Source organism: Protopterus annectens, chromosome 15.part0 (genome assembly GCF_019279795.1).
Source record: "Protopterus annectens isolate FY-2018-M chromosome 15.part0, PAN1.0, whole genome shotgun sequence".
Classification (NCBI taxonomy): Eukaryota; Metazoa; Chordata; order Ceratodontiformes; family Protopteridae; genus Protopterus; species Protopterus annectens.
The window spans coordinates 268,786,612-268,805,671 of record NC_056749.1 but is presented as its reverse complement, the minus strand read 5'-3'; the positions used below and the strand labels follow the sequence as shown (position 1 = coordinate 268,805,671).

At 38.1% G+C, this 19,060-nt stretch overlaps 1 protein-coding gene across 5 annotated transcripts in view; it reads left to right on the top strand.

Moving 5' to 3' along the window:
• Positions 1-19,060, top strand: part of NSDHL (NAD(P) dependent steroid dehydrogenase-like) — a 276,923-nt gene that overhangs the window by 234,028 nt on the left and 23,835 nt on the right. The window lies entirely within an intron of this gene.

Genomic DNA, 19,060 nt, shown 5'->3' with positions numbered 1-19,060 from the left:
TTAGTCAGTGTGACCAAATCAACTAGAGCCAGTGTTTACACCTCTGAACAGATAGTGGTGTACACTATACCATTCTTTTTATTGAGTTTGTCACACCTGTTTTAAGTACTAGGAGCTCTTTTAATATTTTTAAATTACAAAATGAATCCAGCACCCTGAGCATGAATAGCAAACATGAATTTATTTAGGAACCAGACCGGTTTCAGCAACAAGCTTTCTTCAGTGGCTGATTTGAAAAAATTCAGAAGAGTCAAATATATAGAAAATTTAAATAAGGTGATCTGACATCACTTCCTGAATATGTAAATATAGCCACAAGCATTTAAATCATCAAAATAAAGTGACATATGACAGTGAAAATGTCTCAAAGATATAATATCAGGGAACTATATTACAAAAAACAACCAACATTAATAAAATAATGAAACATACCATGTAAATGCTGGTAAACCTGGTGACAAACATGAAGTATATATAATGTGTAACCATAAACAATGGCCAAACAATCAATTTATATACAATATAAAAAAGTTGAAATACTGTGTAAATAACAACAGAATAATTCATTATAGTTTGTCATTAAGACCTGGTGGGAATAAGCCACCTAATTTGACTATCCATTTGGTTTCTTTGCTGTCCAATATTTTATGCCATCCTGTTTTGTACATTCTGTTGCCAACAATTTTGTCAATGCAAATAAATGAAAATTGGGCAGTTTTGTGTATAATAGAATGTTTGTATAATGCATTGGTGGGTCTAGCATTTCTGATATCACCTAAATGTTCAGATATGCGAATGCAAAATTGTCTGGATGTTTGTCCAATGTAAAAAGCCCTGCAAGTGCATGTAGCTAAATAAATCACCCAGTCCGTGCTGCAGTTGGCAAAGTGTTTGATGTCATAAATCTTACCTGTATTTTTACTGGTAAATTCTTTTGTTGTTAAAACAAATTTGCAAAAGGCACAGTGACCACAAGGGTGGCAACCTGTTAATTTCTCACCTGAAATGGTGGTCTGTATCATGGAGGGTTGCTCTGAAGTGATTTTTTTGAAATGCGAAAAGTGTGATCCCAAATTTTTGCCTTTCCTATAAGAAAACAGACATCTGTCGTCAAGCCATTTTGCTAGATGTTTGTTGTTGGTAAGTATGTTCCAATGATGATTGATTATGTCTTGTAGTTAAGTATTTCTGCCAAAAGTGGTGACTAGTCTGGGTGTCTGATCAGGTGATTCAACAGCCTTGGATTTGTAACATAACAGGGAATCTCTGGACAAGTTGGCAGTCATGTTAACTGCTGAGTGAATGTCCGAAATATGATAACCCCTCTGTGTAAACCTGTTAGACAGATCATCCTGACAACAATGAAGATCAAGGTTGGATGAACAAATTCTCTTAATTCTGATGAACTGTGATTTGGGTATGTTCTTGATGATGGGTTTCGGATATAAACTAGAAGCATGTAGTAAACTGTTGTATTGTGGATATTTTCTATGTACTGTGGTATGTAGAGTGTTATCTGTTTCTCTGGATAGGTGTACATCCAAAAAGTCCATTTCGTGTGTGTCAAAATTGACTGAATCTAACACCCCATTTATTGCTGTTCAGATATTCAACAAATTCCTGAAGATATTCAGATCCTCCCTTCCAAACTAACCAGCAATCGTCCAGATAACATCTCCAGATGTCCATATCTGGCAGATATAGGTTGTGCAATTCATTGTATATTATTTGATCTTCTACGTATCCCATAAAGAGGTCTGCATAAATGGGTGCGAAAGACGCACCCATGGCAGTACCCTGTATCAGCCAGTAACAATTGCCTTTGAAGTAAAACACGTTCTTGGTAAGAACGTGTTCCGCCATGCAAATCAATAGGGTGTTGAATCCAGGACTATATACGTTGATCTTCTGTAACCAATATTCAAGTGCTGTTCGACCTGCCCAATGTGGTATACTGGTATATAATGATGTAACGTCTAAGGTACACATCATCCAATGCTCATCTAGTTGTGATTCCGAAACAATCTGAAGAAATTCCATGGTGTCCTGTAGTCTGGCCCTAAAATAACGTAGCAGTGGTTTCAGATATTGAGTCAAAAAGGCGGACAGAGGTTCGGTCAATGAACCAATGCCTGACACTATAGGTCTCCCTGGAGGTGTGGAATATGATTTATGAATCTTGGGTAGTAAGTATAGGTATTGCTTGGCTGGGTCCTGAACAGTGAGATGATATTTGGATTTGGTACTGATAATGCCTTCATCAACTGCAAGTTGCAAAAAATCATCAATTTCTTTTTTGAAATTCGGCGTGGGGTCAATGGGCATATGTATATAGTGCTGAGTGTTGGACACTTGTCTTAAACCTTCAGCCCAGTAATAACTGGAGTTCATTACCACAATGGGCCCCACCCTTGTCTGCAGGAATGATGGTGATGTCAGTATTATTTTTGAGATTAGTAAGAGCCTGTTGTTCATTGGTGTTGAGATTGTTTCTGATGCTATACCCAGTACCCAACTGCTGATGTAAATCCTCAATAACCGCATTCTGAAATATACCTACATGTTTATCCATTGGAGGACAAAATTTAGATGGTAGAAATTTAAAGTCAGTAGATCTTTGAATAGTGTCCTGTTGATCAAAAAATATTTTAAGATTTAACTTTCTGCAAAAATTCATGACATCAAATACAAATGTACTTTCGTCAACAAAAAAACCTGGAATAAAACCAAGTCCTTTATTTAACAAGTGTTCTTCCATTGATGTTAATACATAATCAGAAATGTTGTGTACATTTAAATTGTTGGTGTTCATTTGACTATTGATAAGAACAGTTCTTCCAGTGTTTTTATGCTTGTGTCCTCCCCTGTGTCTACGCCTAAAGGGCGACTCATGTTACATAACCGTTTAGGAGTGGGTGAATCTGACAATTGAATGGATTCGGTGTCCGTGGTGGACGATTCATCCCCTGAACTTCTGCTGGGTGATGAACCCCTCTTAAGAATGGATCTGGGTTGTTTCTTACGTGCATGTGTGAAATTCTTTGTACCCTCTGCAAAACGTACCCCTTTATGAAGCTCAAAGGGTTTACCCCTTTGGTAATCTTCCATACACCTTGAAAATTTCTTTAGTTTCTTTTCTTTGAGAATTCTCTCAGAGCCCGACATTTCCTTGGATAGTTTATTCAACAATCCAGAAAAGGCAGGTTGACTCTCATAAGATTTTAGCTCCTCACTCAGTTTTTGCACATCACAAATATTGGCTTGAATTGTTCTGTCATAATAGGAAGAAAGAATATCCACAAACCTCATAGCCGAATCCTGTTGTGCAGCAATCCACTCTTTCATGAGTACCTCATCCGGTTTGCCAACCAATGGTTGCACCTTGGTTCTGAGGCCTCTGGGAGATATATTCTGATGTTTGTATGCTTTGAATAATCTAGAATGCCATATGTTAGATCTTAGTATCTTGATTTTTTTAGCAAATTCAGTGAATAACATATCACAATCGTCAACTGGAGCAGTTGTTCCATCGGTAGAAGACCCCCTGTGGGATGTAATCCCAAAGATCTGTATGTCATCTTTGTCTGCACAAAGTCCTTTGACCATATTATTAACATCCATGACAATAAATTGTGTATGTCTGAGCCAAATGTGATGTCTATATAACCAATCCAAGAAAATCCACCAATTCTGGTGATCGCTAAGATGGTAAAACTGAGCTCCCAAGAATGTCGTCCCCTGAGAAAATTCTCAAAGAAAAGAATAATGTGCTAATCCAAAATAGAGGGGCAGTTAAGAAGCAGAGGGCCAAAGAACACACACAAGGATAAGTAAAAAGACGGGGTAGTACTATGACCAAATTGTCCAGTACTAAGGCACTTGAAGCACAAACATCATCAAAAGCCAAAAACAATGTATAAGGAATTATACTAATACCAATACAAAGGGAATGACGACTGGAAACAAACAATGCTGAAAAAGCGATTCATAAAATAATGAACAGTGTATTCCTGTGATATATGTTGAATAAAATAAAACTCTCAAGGACATGTGAGATGTTTACATGTCATGTACCCATCCCATTAGATGTAAACTTGCATAAAAGCAACAAGACAAAATATTCTGATATGTCACTGTATGCAGTTCTTAACAAATTAGTTAGAGAGGGGTATGCATTGTTTATATATCTCAACTAGAAGTGACGAAAAAGGATTGCACCTAGAGTGCAATTGACAAAGTACTTCCCTAAGCAAATGAGCAATAGGTACTATAAACTAGCCTTCTTTGGTAAAGATGTGAAAAAAATATACAAAAACACCCAGCAAGTTAAATACAATAACCTATTTAAGATGATGGCAGTGCATTGTGATTAAATTCTGATTGAAATAATATATTGTATCATAATGCACGTCACATTATAAGACACCAATTGGAATCAACAACATACCAATGGAGGGTAAAGAAAAATGTCATATCCTGTATGCAAAAAAATTTTTTGTGCCCAACCGAATGATTTCAGGGACAAGTACTGCTGGCAGTATCAAAGATCGTGTATCTAGATGTTAATGAGCAAAATTAATACAAATTAAATAAAAAACCCTAACTGTTAAACAAATACCACAAGTGTGGTACGAATTATTTGTTTGCCACAAAAAATGGCAAGAACTATTGACCAGGAATGATCTGTTAACTGGTATAGAAACAATGAGTACAGCAATATAAATGAAACCTGCAATGGTTAGTAAGATATTTTTAAACTAAAGAGAATACAACAGTAAAGGGTAGCAGTAATGCAGAACTGTGAACTGTACTGCTGCTAATATGTAACCAACAAACTTAATGATAGATGCTGTCATCAAATCCAATATGCATTCATATATACATCCAATTACAATCTTGAATATGATGTCCTAGACCCTGCAAAAAGGCTGGCACATCTTGTGTTAAAAAATGTCCAAAAAAGTATATGTTAAACAATACTTAGAGTCCTGGACGATGAAAGAGTCATCTGATGGCCAGAAAACAATAATCCCAAATTCAAGATGAATGGTTCTGCCCAAAAAAGCATTAATCCAAAATCATGCTATAAATCCTAAAACATTAGTGGCTCTGACTTGGTAATTTCGTTTCGAAGAAGAATCCTTGAGGTAACAGCTATGCGAAAACCCAAAATGGCGTCCGGGTGAAACGCGGATGTTAAAAAGCGACAGTTGAGCCCCAAAAACAGTTAAATGATGTTCCTAACTCCAACTCAGAAGGTAGTAAGCACTGCCAAACAAGGATGGATGATTAAAATGTACCTGTAATAAAAAGTGGTAGCCCAATGTCCTCCAAAATTGTTGAATGTTGATAGCAGAAATACCTCAGGACTGTTCTGTTCCAAAAGTTGAATAAATCCAAATGATGGCAAAAAAAAATCGAAACAGCATACACACTTGGACTGAAAAAGAGTATGGTTTACCAACAAATGGTACTGTGCAAGTCCAAACTCAGAGGGGAGAAATGAATCCCCAGCAAGAACACCGAATCCACTGTCAAAACAGCTACTCCTCAGACACCAACAGCCAGCAATGAATCACAATAGTAAGAAGCAGGCTAGCAAGTACGGTAGATGCTCGGATAAACCAAACTTGATAAATTGCAAAAAGAGTCCAGCACCCTGAGCATGAATAGCAAACATGAATTTATTTAGGAACCAGACCGGTTTCAGCAACAAGCTTTCTTCAGTGGCTGATATTCAGAAGAGTCAAATATATAGAAAATTTAAATAAGGTGATCTGACATCACTTCCTGAATATGTAAATATAGCCACAAGCATTTAAATCATCAAAATAAAGTGACATATGACAGTGAAAATGTCTCAAAGATATAATATCAGGAAACTGTATTACAATAAACAACCAACATTAATAAAATAATGAAACATACCATGTAAATGCTGGTAAACCTGGTGACAAACATGAAGTATATATAATGTGTAACCATAAACAATGGCCAAACAATCAATTTATATACAATGAATTGCACAACCTATATCTGCCAGATATGGACATTGCTGGTTAGTTTGGAAGGGAGGATCTGAATATCTTCAGGAATTTGTTGAATATCTGAACAGCAATAAATGGGGTGTTAGATTCACAGTCAATTTTGACACACACGAAATGGACTTTTTGGATGTACACCTATCTAGAGAAACAGATAACACACTACATACCACAGTATATAGAAAATATCCACAATACAACAGTTTACTACATGCTTCTAGTTTACATCCGAAACACATCATCAAGAACATACCCAAATCACAGTTCATCAGAATTAAGAGAATTTGTTCATCCAACCTTGATCTTCATTGTTGTCAGGATGATCTGTCTAACAGGTTTACACAGAGGGGTTATCATATTTCGGACATTCACTCAGCAGTTAACATGACTGCCAACTTGTCCAGAGATTCCCTGTTATGTTACAAATCCAAGGCTGTTGAATCACCTGATCAGACACCCAGACTAGTCACCACTTTTGGCAGAAATACTTAACTACAAGACATAATCAATCATCATTGGAACATACTTACCAACAACAAACATCTAGCAAAATGGCTTGACGACAGATGTCTGTTTTCTTATAGGAAAGGCAAAAATTTGGGATCACACTTTTCGCATTTCAAAAAAATCACTTCAGAGCAACCCTCCATGATACAGACCACCATTTCAGGTGAGAAATTAACAGGTTGCCACCCTTGTGGTCACTGTGCCTTTTGCAAATTTGTTTTAACAACAAAAGAATTTACCAGTAAAAATACAGGTAAGATTTATGACATCAAACACTTTGCCAACTGCAGCACGGACTGGGTGATTTATTTAGCTACATGCACTTGCAGGGCTTTTTACATTGGACAAACATCCAGACAATTTTGCATTTGCATATCTGAACATTTAGGTGATATCAGAAATGCTAGACCCACCAATGCATTATACAAACATTCTATTATACACAAAACTGCCCAATTTTCATTTATTTGCATTGACAAAATTGTTGGCAACAGAATGTACAAAACAGGATGGCATAAAATATTGTACAGCAAAGAAACCAAATGGATAGTCAAATTAGGTGGCTTATTCCCACCAGGTCTTAATGACAAACTATAATGAATTATTCTGTTGTTATTTACACAGTATTTCAACTTTTTTATATTATATATAAATTGATTGTTTGGCCATTGTTTATGGTTACACATTATATATACTTGTTTGTCACCAGGTTTACCAGCATTTACATGGTATGTTTCATTATTTTATTAATGTTGGTTGTTTTTTGCAATATAGTTTCCTGGTATTATATCTTTGAGACATTTTCACTGTCATATGTCACTTTATTTTGATGATTTAAATGCTTGTGGCTATATTTACATATTCAGGAAGTGATGTCAGATCACCTTATTTAAATTTTCTATATATTTGACTCTTCTGAATTTTTTCAAATCAGCCACTGAAGAAAGCTTGTTGCTGAAACCGGTCTGGTTCCTACATAAATTCATGTTTGCTTTTCATGCTCAGGGTGCTGGATTCTTTTTGCAATTTATCAAGTTTGGTTTATCCGAGCATGTACCGTACTTGCTAGCCTGCTTCTTACCAATATTTTTAAATTACCCATAGGCTAGTTCTAGTGGCATATATCCTGACCTTCCAAAAGAAATTTTGTGAATGTGGTGCTCAGGTGACTGGTGAGCTGTGGTTTTACGAGTTCACTTTAAGTGATAATTTGAACTTGGAGAGACACCAGCAGGAACTCATTGCAGCATTTACAAAGCAGGATTTAAAATGCCTCAATCAGGTTTAAATTACAACATCCTCAGGAAGAAAAATCATGTTTTGGCTCCTATTTAGTACAGCAAAATGAATTGCCAGAATCATTCCATGATTGTATTCCTTCTAGAAAGTTTATTTTTAAGAGACTAAAAATACAGTAGTTGAAGCATGTTAAATTTTTAACAGAAAGGAGGAAGGCTGGCCCAGTGTTATGCCCGGGAACAGAAAAGTGAGCCAGATTACTGATTTTTGGTTAGAGTGCATTTTTCCAGTGTGATTTCTCATTCATAATTGTCATGGAAGATCCTAGAAACTACAGAGCTGTTAGATAATCCAGTCTAATTTGCAAGACTTAAAAGCCCCATTCTGCTAGATTCATCATCAGTCTGGTTTTATCAAAGGGAGATCATGTCTTTTCAGTTTAGTAAACTTGAGAAGGTCACAGAGGCAGAAGATAGACAGCAGTATCTGGCCAAGGTATTCAGCAAATCCCTCATGCTGATATTGTAAATAAGTTACGTGTCCTCAGTATTGTTTCTTACATGGTGAGGAAGATAGCAAACTGGCTTAAAGGTAGAACCCATATTGTTAAAGTGGCAGGTGCCTCTTCAAAATGTAAGAAGATGAGTAGCAGTGTACATCAGGGCTCAGTGTTGGGGCCTTTCCTTTTTGGCATATAGTTCTCCGAACTCCAAACTGTAGACCTAGACTTATGACTAGCTAAGTTTATCACCGATTACAAGCTGGCTATCATTGTCAAACAGCTCTCTGTACATCAGCAACTAACCATCACTAATCAGTGGTGTACAGAAACAGTTAAAATTTTTATGCAAAAAAGTCTAGCATTCTCACATTTGGCAAGCATCTCTGTTCAACAACAGAGTATAACCAGTATCCCACTCCAAACAGTTAAAGTAGATAGGAATCCTTTTACCAGAGTTGATGCCATCTCTTTTGCCCATCGTGTATCTTATGTAGTCAGAAGGTGCTTCTGTTTAGTACAACAGATATCAAATATTCAGGTCAAAAAAAGATATCATCCCTGTGTATGCAGGTTTGATTAGACCAGTTATGGAGTACAGTGCCCCCCTTTGGCTTATATCTGTCCAGACATGTCAAGCAATTAGAAGGCTGCAAAGGTTCCTGTCAAAAAATTACTGCCTAAAGACACGGGGCTACCAAGAGAGGCTTGAAACATCTGTGCTCCGTCTTTTACAGGCTGTTTTGGGAAAATCTGTTTCTGACCTTCTTTGCTAACAGGGACTCAACCTTCCTTGAAAATCCCATGTATCTCTGCAAGACTAACTCCTCCACAAATAGCAGAACTAACAACTTAGATTGCAACCATCCCACAAATAAAACACACTGGAGGGACAGATTTATTGTCCAACATTTACATCATCTCTGCAATAAGTTACTCTTGCAGGTTAAGCAAATTGCATTCTTCAGATCAAACTTGGGATAACTGGATGAGTACCCACAAATTCATCCTTGGCAGACCTGTAACACAAGGGTGTTTTGGCAAAGCACAAATGTTCTCTGGATTCACTTGCCTAGTAGTTCCTGTGATCCTGTTTGCTCACTGTAGGCAGCAATGCTATCCTCTTTCAATGGTTCCTTCACAGCTCCTAAGGTGTACACCCATTCCAGATGCATCTATGTCACTAAATGGTACCCAACCCAAATGCAGATAGCTGAATCCCCTAATAAGTGTATTCTGCCTTAACTCTCAGAACTTCCAAGCCTGATCTGGTAGTAATCAGATATTTATCCACATTCCCTCCTATACTTGTCCAAGTTACCAAGTTACGTGCAGCAGATTATCCCCTTTCCTTCCCCCTTTCACAATCTAGCTGTCCTTGTTATATCTATAACTATTTCTCAATCTGGCCATCCTAACCCACAAATAACAGGTTCTCAGCTTCACTACAACTACCCCACCAAATTCTTACAAAAACACTAGCTATTTCTTGAATATCCATAGGAACAAATTTAGAAAAAAAAAAATAATAATAATCCATAGAGTATTCCATCGATTCAGTAAGCACTTTCATCTCATAACAGAGACTTCATTAGACTGAAGAGATATTCACAAACACTGCTTGTACAAAAACGTAAGAAATCATGAGAATGAATCATGTGACATAGTCACATGATTAATGTTTACTTTTTCCTTTCTAAAATGACATTTAAAATTGTCCGTATGTTTTTCCAAGGGTGGCAGCATGCATTTAATCTAAGCTGTCAACTATACATTATCTAATGAAATTAGAAAAGGTAGAAATACTGTTTAAAAGTTATGCCGAAAAGTGGATGCCTCTTAACATTCAGAATAAGGTCAAGGATAAAGGTTATAAGATGGCTACGTTATTCGCTTCATCAGTGGAGGAGAGCAATTAAAGCTTCTAGTGAAACCAAACTGAAACATTTTTCCTGGTTTTCCAAACACATTAGACACAGTGGGTGTTGAACCATAATTTATCACTAAAAGAGGTAGAAATTTAAGCGGTATGTTTCAAAACAAACTCAATAATAGGTCTATTATGTCCTCTTGCAAAGTGAAATGTACATAGAGATCCTATAATTTTAGGTATATTAATCATGGTGTACCTGAAATAGCTTTTAAGTGGTTGCAGCATAAAAATACCAGGATATTTTAACTGAAAGTCCAGATTTGTGGTATCTGATGCTGTTTGTAAAAAACACTATGAATTGTTATTTAAGGAAAATTGCTAAAGAATTACATTTCAGAATTTCTGAGCACCAGCATGCAATAGGTAATAATTGTGCATTCTATAATCATGCCGCTGTATACTCTAAAGCAAAAAATATTTTTTTCTTTAATTGATGCAGTCAGTAGTTTAGATTGGATGATGTAGACTATTTTGGCTGAAAAGAATATAGGCCCCATAGGTTTAAAGTCTGTTAAGTCTTCAGCTGCTGAATTTACACCCATTCAGTGACCCAAGGCATGTGGATCATGCCTATCTTTGCATCTTCACATCTGCAGCAGCAGTTATTCCTTTCTTCTGTTTCCTCTGTAATCTGCTGTGGGGATTAAAATCATCTGTAATACTGTCTTCTGTTGATCCCGGTGATGTCAGCATAATGACCCCCCTACAAGCATTCCTTAATTTCCTTCAGTTTTCCTAATCCATCTGTAGCCTTGTGTCACAGTTTTCAGCTCTGTGTTAGTTTCCTGCTGGCTAGCTTGTACCTTTTCTCCATTGAATCTAGATATACTGTGCCACTTCTACCTCGCCGTCAATATTTCCTTCTCCTTTCTTCCATATTAAGTTAATTTTCCCCTTCTGCTTCCTATTTTCTGTCTTTCTTTTATAGCCTTCGTCAATGTTTCATAATCCCACTATTCTCCTGGTTTCAAAACCTCTCTTACCTTTTTAAAGCTTTTCCCAGCATTCCCTGCCTGCTTCATTTCTGTTTTGTAACTAGCATACATTTATTCTCCCCCATTGTCTTACAGCTTTCCTTATCTTTCATACTGCAGTTGCTTCCCATTTCTTCTTTTTCCTGCAAACCACCAATTCATTTTTCCTCCATTGAGCACCACCATTTGAGTACCCATTTTTCATACTGGGCATTTCTAATGCTAATGTTTGGAGGGGGTCACTTCATTGTTTCCCCCATTGCTCTTTTTCTCTGGCTCATCTTCCTTGTCATGTCTATAATCCATTTTATGCCTTTCAGCTCATCAGTCATGCTCTAACCATTGGTTAACATTAAAAGTTATCACATACACATATCTTAATTTGAGGCAGATGTCTGATATCTCCTTCCCTGTTTTATGTGTACTTGTAGGGTTTTCCTTCCGATCCTATCGTATTATCTTTGCCACCCTTGCACAAACATGAAACATGTTCTTGAGCTCCTGGAACTGCATCTCACTCACCAAGAGTTGGAATGGGTCTCGACATTTAGTACATGCAGCCCCATCATTTTGATAGTGTTAACTTGACCCATAATTGACCATATATATAGGCTCCACCTCTCCTTATGTATCAGGCCTTTAATGTTTCTGTTCAAGTTTGATAGACTTCTTTTGACTGTGTGTTCTACTGTGTTCCCAGACTTTAGACCTAAATGGGACCCATTTCCTCTCTAATATCCCATAGCCTCTTTTCCTCTGTGTGCCCATGCTCTGACAAGTTTTTTCTCATTATAGAGGAGAATTGAAAATTTCCTGAATTCCTCAGATAACCATAATACCATGTTGACTGTCATCCAGATATTAATTTAAAAGGATACAGTAATCAGCAAACGTGTGAAACCTTACTTATTGCCTCTTTATGCCCTCTGTCCCTCCAGAACTCTAACTTTTTCAGCAGACTCGTAACTTGCATGAATAACTTAGGAGAAATCAGTTCTATGTTTACTTTTTGCTTAGCTAGATGTCCAAAGTGACTATTAAATCAACTTTTGGATCTCCAGCGAAAAGGAAGTCTAGCTAAGAGCCAAAATGGAGAACCTTCAGTTGTGAGTGACAGTGCTACTCTTTGCACCCCTGTACCACCCTCAGAACATCTTACCACCTCCTTTCTGTCGAAGCTGCACAGCTGCCAGGCCATTTTCTTCCAAAATTCAACTTAATTTAATCACATCCGGTATTAATGCCATAATAATAATAAAAATAATAATGCTGCCACAATGTTAAAGCCTCAGTGTAATGTACTAACACTTATCTTTAGGCATTTTTTTTTCAAACTGAAAACTACAAAAACTGATAAAGATTATTTTCTGTTGTAAATTATTTCAAATTCATTACTGTATAAAATATATTAATATAATACAAATGTATTTTTATGCTGTTCATAAGTCATTTAGACATCAGTTCTGATTATTGGTTAACCTCATACTGTTAAATATATTTGCAGATTTTACATTTGTATACTTAACTCTTGACAAGAAGATGGTTCTTTTATTGATGGGCCAATAGAAATCCACAGTGAGGTTGCTTTATGCTTTCTTTGGCAGTTCTGACATTTGTTTATGGACAAAGTTTTCTTGCACTATGGCTTGACATAATAAATAGCCTTTTAGTATAGCTATAGTGACTTCACCTATTTGTGAAAACTTGTATTTTCTCATACTGTACATTTTCTTTTGACAAGTAAATCTGCATCATGAGTGGGCTGTATGTTTCTTTGGTAGGCTGTTGGGTATGATTACATGGGGCCACCTTCTGTTAGCTGCTACTGATGCCCATTACTTTTAATGTGGCCTTTGGCTTAGTCATCAGATTAAAAGTAGTTGTAGTTTAGAGCCTTTTCCATTTTTGCCTTCTGTCTCTGACTGGGCAGATGTTTTGTTTATGTATTCATGTATTTAAATGCCTAAAAATACTAAACCTTATACTGCTGAAAACACACATGGCACATGAAGTCAAAAGAACAGCAGGTTTAAAGCAGAGGAACCACTGAAAAGTGTATTGTACACTAGCGAATGCACATTTTGCCGTTTAAAAATAGTGAATACATTTTAGTTGTGCTTCTATCTTCTAATAAGAAATAAATTATATAATTGCTAGTTCTTTTACTGTCATGCATAAGAACAACAAGGCAGACAAATCACTGCTTTTTCATTGGAATTTCCCTGCAAAGCAAGTATTGCCATATAGATATGTGGCTGCGCACATAGAACTATCACTCAGACAAATGCAGTTTTTTCTGTCGTTCTAAGGATCATTGATGGGCAAGGATGGGTGTAATTAAACAATACTTAACTGTATATTTGTACTTGCATAAATGCATATTTTCCTATAGCATAGGTATATAGTCTTAGACATTATGTCTCTTGCCTAAAACACCTAGCAGTCCCTAATTCCCATGTAAAGATCCTTTTCCATTTTAAAGATGACAGGGTTCTTGGTTTGCTTTACTACCAGCAGGCTGTTCGAGTCATTAATAACTCCCAAGGAAAACTGTTTTGTTTTTCTTGATGTTCTAAAAGGTTTAACCTCAAAGTTATTTTTCTTATTCCTGTGATTTAAGGCATGACCATCTACTTCTAAATCTTTACATTACCAGGTAAATTCATCCTTTAATGGCCTCTAAATTAGAAGGTTTCATTTTAAACTTCTGTAGCATGATGAATTCAGAGCAATAAATCTTTTCTTGCATATAACGTCCCTCAAATGAAGAATTCCCCTGGTGAAAACACTGTGTGGTTTTCATCCTGTCCAGTTTTACTTAATGTATTCCAGACCTGATTACTGTAGTCTAGTGCAATTCTGATGAGCAGTGTATAGAGTGCTGCCATAATTGAGAGGTTCCTACCTTAGACATATCTCATTAGGGTTCCACTCTTTCTTCCTCCTTTTAAAATGACTTAATCTATATGTCCTTTAAATAGGTTCATAGGTGTTTCTAGGCTAACGGCCACAAGGTACATTTTAAGCATAGCCATGCATCCCAAATATCTGACTAGTTCTAATACCCTTGATAAGTGTAAGCAGGGGCTTGGGAGGTGGAACATTTACAAGCAGAGGCTAGGGAGATGAAGCATTTACAGGCTGCCTGTGTCCATTAGAGACTGGTGTCAAACTAGGGATGAATTTCCTGTTCCCCATCCAATTTTCCATGTTACACTTGAATTGGGTTAGGGAGAAGTCTGCTTCACATGGATGGGGAGTCTATGGGATACATACCCGTCTCTCCAGCAGGTCCTATTTATATCACAGGCAAGGTTTAAGTCCTTAGAATGAGTAATTCTGGTGCTGTTTGTTTTGCACATGTGCTGTGCAGAAGGTCCATGAAAGTGAGGTCTGACAATGCCTTCTGTGCCAGGCATTGTCACTTTCATGTCAGCCATTATTCCTGGGCTTATTTATTCACTGATTCACTTTAATCTTTCACCTTCCTGCAAGTATGCCATATGAAACCGTACTTTACAAAACAGCATAAATGGCATATTTCTAGGTTTACTAACAATTTATAAATTTCCACTTACTGCAAGAAATGCATTAAGTATTCCAGAAAGGACTGTCATAGCCTTCTGCCATTATAATACTTGAGTCTGATTTGATGTCATCTCACTATTTGAAGCACCAAAATTGCTCAGGAATTTTCAGATCTCCCAGATATGCAACAAATAATGCTGGCTGTGATAATGATCCTCTTGCAGTAACCCTCTCCCTCAGATTAATCTTATTTATTTATTTACATTTGTTGACCAGGAGTGTCCGACTGGACATAGGTCCAGTTTTAGCGGAGGCCCGGGGAGAAAAGCTCCATAGTTAAAATAAACAGACAGTAGTTACATTGATTACATAGCGATTAACAATTTAACATAGCAATTACTTACAACATATTTACAGGTGAAGAACATAGTACATCAGTAGACAACTAGAATCTTTATCTGTGAAGTCCATAACAGACATTAACAAATGTTACAATAAGAAGTTCCTGCTGTATAATAAGTACTAGGCTTATGAGCATCTGAGCTTGCTATAATCAAGGTAGTTAGTGGAGTGTAAAGAAAGGTAGTGGTTGAATGGGGTGAGTGATATTAGTGGGAGTTGCAAGGGCATAGCCAGCATGTTTTTAGGTGCGCTTTTAGTAAAGTTTTCAAGTGGGTGCATGATGTTATGGAGGTAATTGTAGGTGGGAGGGAGTTCCATAATTTGGCTATGGTGCAAGAGAATAGTGCTTCACCAGCAGAGTTATTGGCTTTAGTGATCTGCAAGTGATTTTTGTTGCTGGATCTTAGTGGTCTGGTGATGCGATAGGGTTGGAGTAGATTCTGGAGGGATGGGACATTTAGTGGATGGTTTACTAGTTTGTGGGCGAGTGAGAGTTGGTACCATTGAAGGAGGTGAGAATGTTCAAGCCAGCCTAGTTCAGCAAGTGAGAGACAGTGGTGACTACGGTAGGATGCCCCTGTGCCGAATTTGGCGATTTTTGTTGTAGCAGGTCTCTAGCTTGTTTAGATCGCATTGCCTTAATGTATAATTGTTTTCTTTAAAGTTCAATTTCGCCATCCTGTCATACACCCAACTTCTAATCCATTTAATAAATGGAGTTAGTCCCAGCCCTGTGAATCTTAGAGAAATGTAAGAAATTCACAGGTAGCACAGCTGCTGAAAGCCTAAATCTGTAATATCTGAGGTTTCCTTTCAAAGGTTCAGTTTTTGAAAGTGGATACTTCCTTCTTATGGGTATATTGCTTCCAGTCTGTTTTGATATTCTGTATCAGTTCGTCTATTCTACTCGCTCACGTTTTTCTTTTTGTAAAGCTAATAGGGCTTTAGTTTTCACAATCCTCATGTGGTCCTTAGTCTTGTGTAATGGGACACTATTTTCCTTTTCCATCACCTGGAAATATGTCCTGTTCTATGACTGCAGTTAAAAAGTGAACGTAGAATAGGGAAAAGTTCATAAGCAACTTCTTTCACTTTTTTTTCATCTCAACCTGTTGATTTTTTTTTTTTTTTGCCTTTTTAAGGCTTCAGCAGTTAAGTTCTTGTATTAAAATCTCATTTGTAATTCATTTAGGGATACAGCCTTAGTGTCTTCATTTTCAGCTGTCTCTGAAGAATGTTATGTTAAGTCTTTTCAAGTATCTTGCAACCCTTTTAAGATGAAGCTGCATTTCCCCTACTTGAACATTAGCTCTCTTTAAATACTGAACAGGACTTATTATTTTTAGTATCCTTTGAAAGTATCATGTCATTGCATCATTACTGCAACTTCAGTCTTTTTAATCCGCTCCATTGCCATAAAGGCTAAAAAGCTGTTACTAAGACCTAGATGGGAAAAGTTTGGTTAGTGGCTCAGGTGCTTGTTGGAGCTATCAGGAAGGAGAGCAGAATAAAGAGGTTGTGCCTGCTCACTGCTTTTTTATTTTGTGTAGGGTGAGGGTAGAGAGATGAGCTGGTAGGCAAGACTGTTCCTTAAACTGTGGTGATAACCAGGATGCAGAAAATAGGCCAGGGGCTGCCCACATTGGAAAAATTTGGCTAGTGTCTCCACTTAGTGTGGTGGCATGGATGCTCTGGCACCATGCTAAAATTGCAGGCTCTGGCCTTGTAAGACTAAGTAATGTCAGTATGTAGGAAATAAGGTCAATCAAAAAAAAAATCCCAGTTTGCCTGTATGATGGTCCCTGCTTCTTTACTCGTCTTAGTCACAAGGGGGTTGCATAACCCAATGATAGTGATGTCTTATCTGGATGGATGGGACCTATGCAATGAAGGGTTAGGTTATGTCACCCCCAAGTGTGGTGAACCATATGAAAAACATGGGATTTGAAGTCATCTGTGAGCTAGAAAAAAATCAGTTTCTTTTGTTTATCTCTAGATGTTCTTCATCCCACATTGCTGCAGTCCTAACACTTGGGTAGTCCGCTGTCCCAGTCGGCCCGAATACCAAAGTATAAGGCTGACGTCAGTCAAGGCGCATTAGTCTGACGTCAGGACGTCAGGGTACAAATGCGCATGACCGACGTCATATCCTCAGTCTTTTTTGCCGCATGGTCCGATGCAGAAGCAGTATTGCGAGTGCAGGTTGGCGTTCTGAAATTTTCTGAAGTCGGAGTTTCAGACCGAATCAAAGTTGGCTAAGTACCCCGTTGGGGAATATTTTGGTTTTTTCTTGCCTCAGTATTTAACCGGATGTCAGAAAAAGTGAATAACTGTATTTCTTGTGGGAAACAGATACCTCATAGGGATTACCATACCTTGTGTATAACTTGCTTAGGGCCTGAGCACGACGTTGTTGGATGTCGCTCTTGTGCTAGATTTAACAAACGCACTATAAAGAGAAGATTAGACTGTGCCAGGTTAGTTTTGGGAAGCGTTGTAATTATAAAATGCCGCCGGATGCTCCGACGCCCGCCTAAAAAGCGCAAGGACAAAGCAGCAAAGCCTAGGTTGGAAGAACCGTCTGTCCCAGACGTCGGTTCTTTAGAGGGCTCGGTGGAGCCGGAGGTTCTGCAAGAAGTTTCTTTGGAGTCTCAGGGAGAGACTTTACTGTTACAAGATGTGTCCTCTCAGGAGGTAGGCCAGGCTGAGGGGGCTTCTCAGGTAGCTGTTCTCCCCTCCCTTCCTAAGGTGGTTAGGCCCTCCCCCTCTGTATCCAAGGCTTCTTCGAGAGGCAGGCCAGGTTTAACTTCAGTGGGTGTCTCTCCTAGTTCTTCAGGGTCTCTGCCTAAGAAACATATGCTTAAAATGGCAGAAGATTTGATTACTATGATTAGAGGTTCTATGCCCCCTCCTGATAAGAGGCCTAGGGTGGAACCTGAGCTTGAGAGTTTTGAGCAGTGTTCGGAAGCTTCTGAGTCTTCGGCTGAAGACTTACAGGAGTATCCTCCTTATTCTGATTCTGATGTAGATGATTCTACCCCTTCGGCTTCTCCTCCTGAGGATTTTTCTTTTTCAGAAACTCTCCATTCCATGAGGGAGCATTTTAAATGGGAAGGTCAAGATTTCTCTGATTCCAGGAAAAGGCTTAGGGAATTTTTGTTTCTACCCCAGCATAGGCCTTTGGCTATACCTCCTGTTCTGGATGTGGTGGAGGATGTTTTTGCAGAGGCTTCCCTGAACCCTGATTCTTTGCCTCCTGCCCCAGTTAAACCAGATAGGTATTATAGGGTGCCTGAAGCTCATAAGTATCTTTAAGAGTCCTAGGGCAGACCCAGAAACTGTTTCTCAGGGGCCTAAAGGTGTTAAGGCTTCTGTTGTTAAAAATCCTGTTCCTCCTGATAGAGGCAAGGGCTTTGGATAGATGGGGAAAGAAGGTTTATACTTCTTCCACTTTAGCCATGAGGGCTTTGAATTGTCAGTTCCACATGTTGAAATACCAAAATTATCTCCTTTCTCAATTGAAGTCTAAGGTGGATGCTCTGGCGGAAGGTATTGAGTGTAAAGAGTTGCAGGATTTAGTGCATGTTTCTGAACAGGTGGGTAAGCATTCCTTGCAATGTGGTTTTGATGCTGTACAGGCCTCTTCGAGGGTGGCTGCCACTGGTTCTGTTCTTCGCAGGCACGCCTGGCTGAGGGATCAGAATTTAGCTGAGCATGTTAAGACAAGGATTTTGGATGCTCCGTTACAGTCTGATGTGTTGTTTGGTTCGCCTGTGGAAGCAGTTTTAAAGAAAATGGAGGATAAGGCTAAGTCTATGCAGACTGTTAAAGATTTTTTGCAGGTTCAGCCTCCGAAGTTTAGTAGAAACTGGCCTACTAAGGGGTGGACATATCCTTCTTATGATTCCCAGTCTAGGGGTAGGTCTAGACGTGG